Genomic DNA, 9,821 nt, shown 5'->3' on the forward strand with positions numbered 1-9,821 from the left:
GCCATTTGATTTCATTATCAAGGGATTTATCAGTTGGTAGGGGTAGATTTCTGTTATGGAATGACATTTTCCCTAATTCAGTGACTCTCTCCTCTGCCCTTGGGTTTGGCATATGTAGCAACATGGAAGAGCAGGATATTTCCACTAGGTGGCAGGATTGTTGTATTCTTGCTCTTTTCTAACTTTACAGTAATTCATTCATTTTGGCTTATGAATTGATATTTCTGGCAGAGAGTTTGAAAAAGGAAAGAAATTTATTACTGATATTTTACTATATTACATTGTGCCAGGTTCAGTTTTGCAGAATATACTGTGCCCAAGAGTGTAAGTCTTTTTCAGATGAGTAGCTCATGGATTTAGAGCTAAACTTTTCTACTTAACCCCTAAAGTGCCATATCATTTGCACCTGCTTAACTGAACTGAGGTGACAGTAAGTTTAAATTAAATACAATACAGCTTACAATTAATGTTAATACTGTAACCCATCCTGAGCCTTTTTGGACAGGAAGGCATAGAAATCAAATAAATACATACATAGAAACAAATTAATAGTTCTTGATTAGCTCATGGTAGTGTGTCTAGGGATGTTCCAGGGATCTTCAAAGAAGTGATAAGTCACATATTATTGATGTACTGCCATGACTAGAACAGATTCCCAGTGACTTGACAGATGCTAGAATTGTAACCGTATTCAAGAAAGGAGATAGATTGGATTGCACGAGTTACTGTGGCATTGTACTTCTGTTCATAGCTGGGAAGATCCCCACCCACATTCTCTTCAGTAGACTCACTCCCTTTGCCAAGGAGATTCTACTTGAGTCCCAATGTGTAGGGATCTCTGGAATTCACACCGGAAGTGCATAGTGCGGCAGCTTCTTTAATCTTGGAGTTTCCCCTGCGTGCCCCCTGCTGCTGATTGGCAGAGGGGCTCCACTGCTCACTGCTTGCCACCCATACTTGATGGCCAGAAGGTGAAAATCGCAGTGGTCTTCACCTCTCAGCCATCAGGCATAGGTGGTGAGTCATGGGGCCCCCTGCCAATCTGTGGCACGGGGGGGAACTCCAACATTAAAGACGTCATCGTACCGTGCACATCCAGCGCAATTTCTGGATATTCCTACCCATGTGGTTTCAGACCACCTAGAGGTACAATCGACATGTTCTTTGTTGCTAGACAGCTGCAGGAGACATGCCATTTATCACTACAGATCTTTACATGACCTTCATTGATCTGACTAAGGCTTTTGCTTCAATCAACAGAGAAGCCCTGGTGATATCTGGATGTCTACCATAATTTGGTACCATCAAATTTCTTTATGATGGCACGACAGCCACTGTCCTGAGCAATGGCTCGAATGTGGACCCCTTCAACATTAGAACTGCAGTCAAGGAAGGATACATGATTGCACCAATACTTTTTACCATCTTTATTGCAGCTATTCCATATCTCATTGTTGATAGACTTCCATCTTGAATCAGCATCTAGTACAGGTTTCCCTTGCTTTATGCAGGTTTTGTATGTGCAAATTCGCTCTTATGCGTTGACCCTTTTTATACCAAAAATTTGTTATATGTGAGATAAATTCACTTTTATGTGTTTGGTGTGGTAGAAGCCCACAGTCAGCTGCTTTGTGTGGTGCATTGTGGGAGTGACACGCACCAAAATATAGTCTCCTGTGTGGATCTGGGCTCCTCGTTCATTGTCTGTGACATGTATTTCTGTAGTTTCCATCCCCATTATGATAGTACCTTGTGCTTGTGTGTACTGTCTGCTGTTGGTGAGTACCAAAATTGTCTTGTGAAAGTGGTAGCAATGGGTCTGGCGGTCAGCACAGTTGAGGTCTTGGAACATATCCCTATTTGTTACATTGTAAAGTGGGTTCCCTTTATGCGAATTTGAGTTATGTGCCATTTTCTAGGAATGCATGTACAGCATAAAGCGAGGGAAATCTGTACTGCATGGATGGGAATCTCTTTACCATCAACTGCTCACATTCGAAATTCAGGATACCCAACACCTCCATTACTCATCTTCAGTATGCTGATGATTGTCTTGTGTGTGTCCTATCAACTGTAGAGCTCCACATCATTCCTGATGTCTTCTGTGAAGCAGACGAAATACTTGGACTCACTGTCAACTTCACAAAAACCAAGATACTTTAGCAGGCTATTCCAAACCAACCAGGGGATTCACTACATTTTACAATTACAGGGCAGTTCTTGGACAGTATTGAGTAGTTACCCTATCTCAGTAGTCACCTTTCTTATAACGTAAAAAAGATTATGATACTCAACACTTAATAGAATCTGCCAGTGCTGCCTTTGAACGTCTCCAATATTGTGTCTTTGATAATCACAATATCAGGACTCAAACCAAATTTCTTGTCTACTAGGCTGTTGCCATCCCTACTCTGTTGTTTTGGTGGATGTGAAAGCTGGACAGCTTATTGGTAACACCTGAAAGCCTTGAAAGCATTCTTCAGAAAATCCTCCATATCAATCAGAAGGACAGTAGAATGAATTCTAGTGTTCTGGCTCAAGCAGACACCACCAGCCATGTTTATACAACATCAGCTCTGTTGGACAGGATTGTTGTATGGATGCCTGACAACTATCTCCCAAAACAGGTCCAGATCACTAATGGTAATCACTTTAGAGGTAGGCAAAAGAAGAGATTCAAGTACACCTTGAAGGCCAATCCGATGAAAGCAATATTAACATCGATACTTGGAAGGCTCAAACAGTGAATCATCCCCAGTGGCTCTGTAAAGTACAAGGCATTGACCATTTTGTGCACAGTTGTCTCACTATGGAGGTAAATAAGCAAGTGAAACAAAGGTTAAGAGCTGTGACTTGACATCATCAGGATCCATTCCTTCCTTCTGGAACTGCATGCCATATCTGCAGTTGAACATGCAGATCTTGGATTGGCCTCTGCAGCCACCCCCAGACTCACTGATGACTTCCCTGTGTACTGGAAGACTATCATCCTTGTATCAAAGGACTGCCAGCAATGACAACAATGATAACTAGACACAAAGAAGTTTCACACTTCTCCAGAACTATCAATTCAGTAAAGAACTTTAGATCTGGGGTAAAATCTTCAAGAACACATGAGAGTTTTAGAAAAGTAAATCTTGTTTTAAAAAGTGACTTGAGGTACTTATGAATATACATTCCATTGACCTTTAATGACAATTAGGCTTCTAAATTCCTAAATCACTTTTCTAAATGAGACTTTAAGGCAAGATCCTGTTTAGCCCCTTAGGCAACTCCAATTAAAGATGTGGTATGCCTAAAATATGGTGCCTGGTATCAAGAAAATGGTTCAAAGAAATAGGGTTAGGGACCCAGTCTCCATTCATAGTCAATGGGGAGAGTTAGATGCCTCCAAAAGAATTTTCAGAGGCCAGGGAACTCCCTTGAGCTAGCTAATCAGAAAACATTAAGTACAAAATTCTGCCTCAACTAAGGGCAGCATATTTGGAGTCTCTGTTCGCTTGGGATTAAGAACACAGAGACCTCTTTCTAGGGCAAGTGCCTAACTGGGCAGGGATTGGTGACACTGACCTTGTGTATAATAACTGTAGGCAGAAATTGGGTGCCCTTGGAAATGGGAGACCTTTGCTTTGGGGCCTCTTTAGCCTATGGGGAGGCAAAGCTACATCTAATACAATGTTAGAGAGTACCCTGAAGTTGAGGCTATTTAATAGTTTGAGTGGGGCTACTCTCCACTCCTCCTTTTGAAGGTGGTTCATTGTGCAGCCATGAATACAAGAGTAATGGGACCAGAAGGAAAGGAGGCAAGAGGGAACCTGCCTGTAGCCTAGTGGTTAGGACTGACTTGGGAGAGTTATTGATTTTTGTCCCTTGATTGAGTGCCTTGATCACTAAGCTATAGAATCATTCTTCCTTTTGTTTGCATGTCTACCAGATTGAACTCTTCCAGATACCTAAAAGCATCTTATTTGCTTCATTTCTGAATGACAATGTAACTCATGAGCTAGGCACGTGGATGCTCACCAGTGCTTCAGTACCTGTGTGGAAACCCCTTTACACTTTGACCATTCTAAGGGTACTTAAAACGTGAGTGCCTGCATGTTAAAACGTAACCTGTGCTTAGTGCCCTCTGAGCATCTCAAAGTTATGCCAGTTCAGGATAGGGTCCGTTCTGAGCTGTGCTACTTAGCTCATCTAAGGGTAACTTCGGTGTCCACTATGGAGATAAAATGAGCAATTTGCAGTCCTCCAGCATCCCAAGAGATACTGTTCCCAGCACCTCCCCATCCCAGAAGCCCTTCCTCTCCCTGCCTCCCAGCCATGACCCTACTCACCAGCCCTCTAGTGGCAAGTCAGAGCTGTACAGGCAAGAAACGGTATAATCCTTTAATGTGTGACTGCTCACAGTGTGCTCTAACTTTAATTCCACTTATTCCATTTCATACTAGATTTAGCACAGTCTAAGTATAAAGTGCAACAAAACAAGTTTAAGCACTCAGTATCTTTGCATTAGGTATTAGGTATTTATCTAATGAATTTTGGGGCTGTAGAAGTAGGGGTATTTTGGACTTGTTTGTGATTTAGGCAACCAATTTCTGCCTAAATCCTATTTAGGCATCTAATTTACTGAGCTGGATATGGCACTTAGGCTTTTATTCATTAAGGTGCTTTTGAAAATTTTCATTTTGAAGATACCTGAATTCCTATTTGGATTAGATTGGAGAAGTATAAACCTCTTCCTTTTTGGGCAGTTCATCTTATAAGGCACGTCTACATGAGATGCTACTGCACAGTCATTATCTGTATTAGCAAGTACTAAATAAACGCACAGTAAGCAGAGTTACTGTGCAGTAGCACCAGTGAACATCTTTTAGGTGATGCTACTATGCAGTAACTTAATAATATTGCACAGTGCATATCAGTGCTGTGTTTGCTGTGATGCACTACCGCACAATATTTTTTGGCTACTGTGCAGTCAACGTCTTGTGAAGACTGTTACTTACAACAATTTATGCATCTTTGAATTAATCTATAAGGCGCAACTCTACTCTGCCTTTTACTTCACTTCAGTATAACACAGCTAACTACCTCTCTCTTCCTTTCTGACAACTCCAACATGTTTTCTACTTTTGTTGATAGCCGCCTCAGGGTCTTGGATGGTTTGGCAAACTCTGAAGCCACGACAGACCAAGCTACTGCTCTCAAATCTTGTGAATTGCTGGTCTACCTTGGAGTTATAGGGAGCAAGGCATTCTTTGTAGAGATGGGTAACATACTTGCAGCTAAATTCAAATTGCTTTACATTTAAGCATTTTTACATTTGGTTACAAAATCAAAATTGGCCTCAGTTTTGTGGAATTCTTTTGGCAGACTTGCAGATCTATACTGCCATATACAAGAAAGATTGTTGCCAATGTTAAACCCTGTGAAATTTCACAAATTAAGTATGTTTTCCCAAACACATTATAATCTTCACAGAATTCTAGGGAAATGTGACAGAAAGAGCATAGAGCTTTCACTCAAGATTCACAAAGATTCATAGATCCTTTTCAGTCAAAAATAGAGATATGGGTCAGGCTTTCCCCCTTTTCTTTCTTCCCCTGTACAGTTCTTCCCTATGGTAACTAAATTAATTTCCTCCAAATGGACTGGATTTGCTGCTTCTAAGAGCACTGTTTAAACGAGAAGATAAGTTTAATTTAGAAACTTTTGTTAATCTCTCTGAATCTTCAAAAGAATGTTGGTAATGTGTCTCAGTATTACTTCACGTGCATTATAATGGTCTTATTAGAAGCCTCTATCCAGGCGGATAGTTATTTTTGTTACTTATTTGCATGCAGAGATTTTTCATTACACTCCATCACAGATTACAGAACACATATGAAAGCAGAAAAAAATTAAAACAGATATTGGTGATGCTTCTAACATTCAGCTTCTCCTCTAACATCTTCAGGTGTTGTTGATTCCACACTTAGCAGGTTGCCCATCCATCCCTACCAAGAGTTACAGCAGCTGTCTGAGATCTGTTTTCTGTTCATGTTTTCTGAGTATTTCAGTTTAGTGCTTGGGATTGGAGAAGGATATAAAGCATTCAGAGCTAACCAGAGCACAGCCTTGACACAAGAGTGAAGGAGCAAACCATTTTTTATTTTAAAGGAATGTTTCTGGTTAAACATTAACAAAACATTAGCTATAAATTCCAGATATTTGAAATGTATTAGAGAAGCTAATGTTATTAAGGTAGCACTGGTTCCACCTGTTTAACAAATCACCTTTCCTAGAGGAAGGCAAATCCCATTTAGAATCCACTGAGAATGCCATGTGTGTGTATGTGTGTGTGCACGTGCACATGCAGTGCATGTGTGTGTGTGCACGCATGTGTGTGAAGCAAGTGGGGGAAGGGGAAGGCATATATTAACAATCACAAAATACTAACTCCAGTCCTGCCTCAGGTGAAATCAATACAGTTTGCCAGCTATAGTGGAAGCAAGATCAAGTCTTTGGTTTGGGGTCTTTACCACCCGATGCTGTGAGATTCTAAATCCCACCTTTTTAGCACTTAGCAGGATTGACCCTTTCATATCCCAGACTAGTTCTAGTGGGGTTGCTATGAACCAAAAACACTGCTTTATTTAAATATTTGGCATAAACTTGATTAATTTTGTCCCTTCCAGCCTACCAAGGATGACCCACCTCCTCTTTTGAGTTATCAATTTTATCACATTTAATTATTTTAAAATGTTTGCAAAAGGAGGAAAGTGTGCCATAAACAATAACATTCTACATAAACTGTGCAATATCAAATTGGTCAGATGACCAAGGGATTTTATTAGAATAAATATGTCAGTGTAAAATGTGCCAAGAAAGTCATTCCATTACTTTTACTTTTGAAGTCAGTGTTTGCATCTATTCACTCCAAAGATATAGGCTGAACATTTTTGACAAGCAACCTACTAAGTTTTAGATCTTATGTCCATTCAAAACATCTGCTAACTAAATTTCCTTTTGGAAACGGCTCCCTATTTATACTGATTCACCCAAAATATCACATGGTTTGTAATCCATGTCAGTATCTACTCTTATGAACAATTTGCCTGATGGGTAATGATGGAAGTATCAGTGTGTAGGAAATGCTGCCTGTTTCTAGGCAAATTCTGTAACAAAAGGTCATTTATGTACCTGGACGGTATAATAGTGCGGAAAGTATATCCAGCATCTCATTCTGCATGATAATGGCCACTAATAGGTAAAGTTCTGTGTCCCTCTGGTTGAAGGGAATCTTTGGAAATAAGCATTCTACTATTTTATAGTATAGAAACTGGAAACTTTTCCTCTAAAATCCTAATGCTTGAGCACAGTGGGATATTAAGCCTGCAGCTTACTCTCACAATAGCAAGATCTGTATTTCTAATTCCCCATGTATCACACTGGAAATATATTTGTGTTAAACCAGTTTAAAGAGCTTAATATAAAATAGGACTTACTCTCCATGAAAGTAAGAGAAGAAAAGGAGAGCAGTGAACTTCAAAGGGCCATTCTAAAAGTGAAATTAGATATGGGAAAACAAAATCACAGCTACATTGGACCCTCCTCATCCCCTAACCCCCCACCCAAATATTGTATCAGTCAACAGTCCTGAACATTATGGTGTTCAATGACCTAGGCTTAGGACATGTAAAGACCACCTAAAACTCCCAGACTAGGGCCACAATTAGTGACTCCCACTCCTTGGGCGTATCTACACATGTCACTATGGCGCTGTTGTTACTATGCCATCATTTAGTTCTTCCTTTAGTACTTCCATGGCTATTTTTAGCCACTACATCGCTGTACCGATGTACTGAAGTGAAGGAGTACATCAGTACTGCGACATAGCTGTGGCATCACAGTTTGTGCCTGCCAACGCTACGTTGCTGTAGGTCATTGCTATGACGATGTAGCATCTTGTGTAGATGCACCCCTTGAACCATATAGAAATATTTATTATCAAGACAGTTTGTTTGTATATAGGGGCCCCTCCAAGACTGAAATTAACTCATCCAGGAACTAAGAACCACACTAAAATTGACTATGTTCTGTTCCAGATGTAAACCATACTTCTTTGACATGCCATTGACTAATCATAATAAGCAGTGCAGAAGCCATAAACAAGTATTTTAAGATAATTTTAAAACAAAATTAAAAAGGAACCCACATGTACTTTTACTTCTCTTGATAGGAACAAATAAGAAAGAAAGAACACCACAGGATATGACTGCTGCTGTCTTGGTGCTCAGTGCCCTGCAAGGAACTTAACAGAGTGCATAAGACTTAGAATAAGAGAAGACGACTATAAATCTAACTATTGAAATTACACTGTGTGTCAGTTTTGGAAAACAATAAAAAATCCTTCAAGAAGAAACAACAGTTCATGGCATGCAGTCTTTCTGGCAACAGATGGCAGCAATGCACAGGGCAGTCCTGGTTGGCTGTCCCAGACTGCTGAATCAGGCTGGGTCTCCCTACAGCGCAATGTGGGATTGTAAAGGGGGTGTTCTGCTCTCTGTTTGGCTGCAGCAGTAGAGTCCAGCCTGTGTGACACACGTTCTCCTGGGGGTGGGGAGCCTGGGAACAGGCACAAAGCACCCTGGGATGTTGGAGAAATGTGCCATGGCTTTTCTCAGAGGGGTAAGTTGTACAGACATTTGCTCTCCCAGGAGAATCTCACCCAAGAGAGGATTAACTGTGATTGTTCCCAAGTTATTTTTCTTCTGGAGCACCCATTTTTGCTGTGGAGGAAAACACATCTGCACACTCATGGTTTCTCCTGGGAGAGCAGCGACTCTCCTAAGAGAAACTGGACAGTTATCACTTACATTAATCCAATTTACTGTGGTAATTGAAACATTCCCCATTCTAAAAACTGAAAATGCCATGATAAAATTAATACTAGCATACAGTGCATGCTAAAATTTTAATGACAGCAACTGTCAGCAGCTGCAAGATTATATTGCAGACTAAGTTATTCCAGTTTTGTGTGTATCACACAATATTTATATTTTATGGAACACCTGTTGTAATCATAAACATCACTGAAGTATATCTTTGCAACATAGTAAAAAGAGCTATTCTTTGCAGGGAAGCTTAGCTGCTGAGAGGAAGGGTGGAACTCCACTAGGGATAAATAAATCGCTTCTGTTTGTTTACCCTTTAACAATGAAGATTGGTAAATTCAGGTGTGTACTTAGCTGGTTTCTACATATGCCCAATGATATTACTTGATAACACAGAGTCACAGGAACATAGGACTGGAAGGGACCTTCAGATATCATCTAGTCCAACCCCCTGCCAAGAGAGGATAATCCTTATTCAAACTATCCTACACAAATCCATTGTTTAACCTATTAGTAAAACTACACAGTCAATCCTAACACAAACACAAGGCATAAAAGCCTAATCTGCCACAGATAAATCAGGGGGATAATGGTGGCCAATGTGCTGCTGCTGCAAAGATTGTTAAAATACACTTGAGAGATCCAAGGAAGAGGGCCATACGCCTGCTACAGAGGAAGGCAAACCCCCAAGTCATTACCAATCTGACCATAGGGTAAAATTATTTCCTGGCCCTAAATATGGTGATCAATCTGACTCTGAGCAGAAGGGAAAGACCCTCTAGCCAGGAACATCTGGGTTTAAGTCCCAGAAATAGCACTGCCCCACTCCAGCCAAGAACCCCAGCCAGCACTGACCTGAGCAAGGTGCGGGACCTGGGGCAAATCAGCCCATGCAGGGCCCTGCCTGTGCTCTGATCCCATAGACCCTGAACCTGAAGAGGCTGCTGC

At 40.7% G+C, this 9,821-nt stretch overlaps 1 protein-coding gene across 3 annotated transcripts in view; it reads right to left on the minus strand.

Annotated features, from left to right (window-relative positions):
- KIF6 (kinesin family member 6) overlaps window positions 1-9,821 on the minus strand; it is a 438,203-nt gene that overhangs the window by 10,563 nt on the left and 417,819 nt on the right. The gene's annotated exons all lie outside the window — the stretch shown is intronic.

This window comes from Alligator sinensis, unplaced genomic scaffold (assembly GCF_000455745.1).
Source record: "Alligator sinensis unplaced genomic scaffold, ASM45574v1 scaffold198_1, whole genome shotgun sequence".
NCBI lineage: Eukaryota > Metazoa > Chordata > Crocodylia > Alligatoridae > Alligator > Alligator sinensis.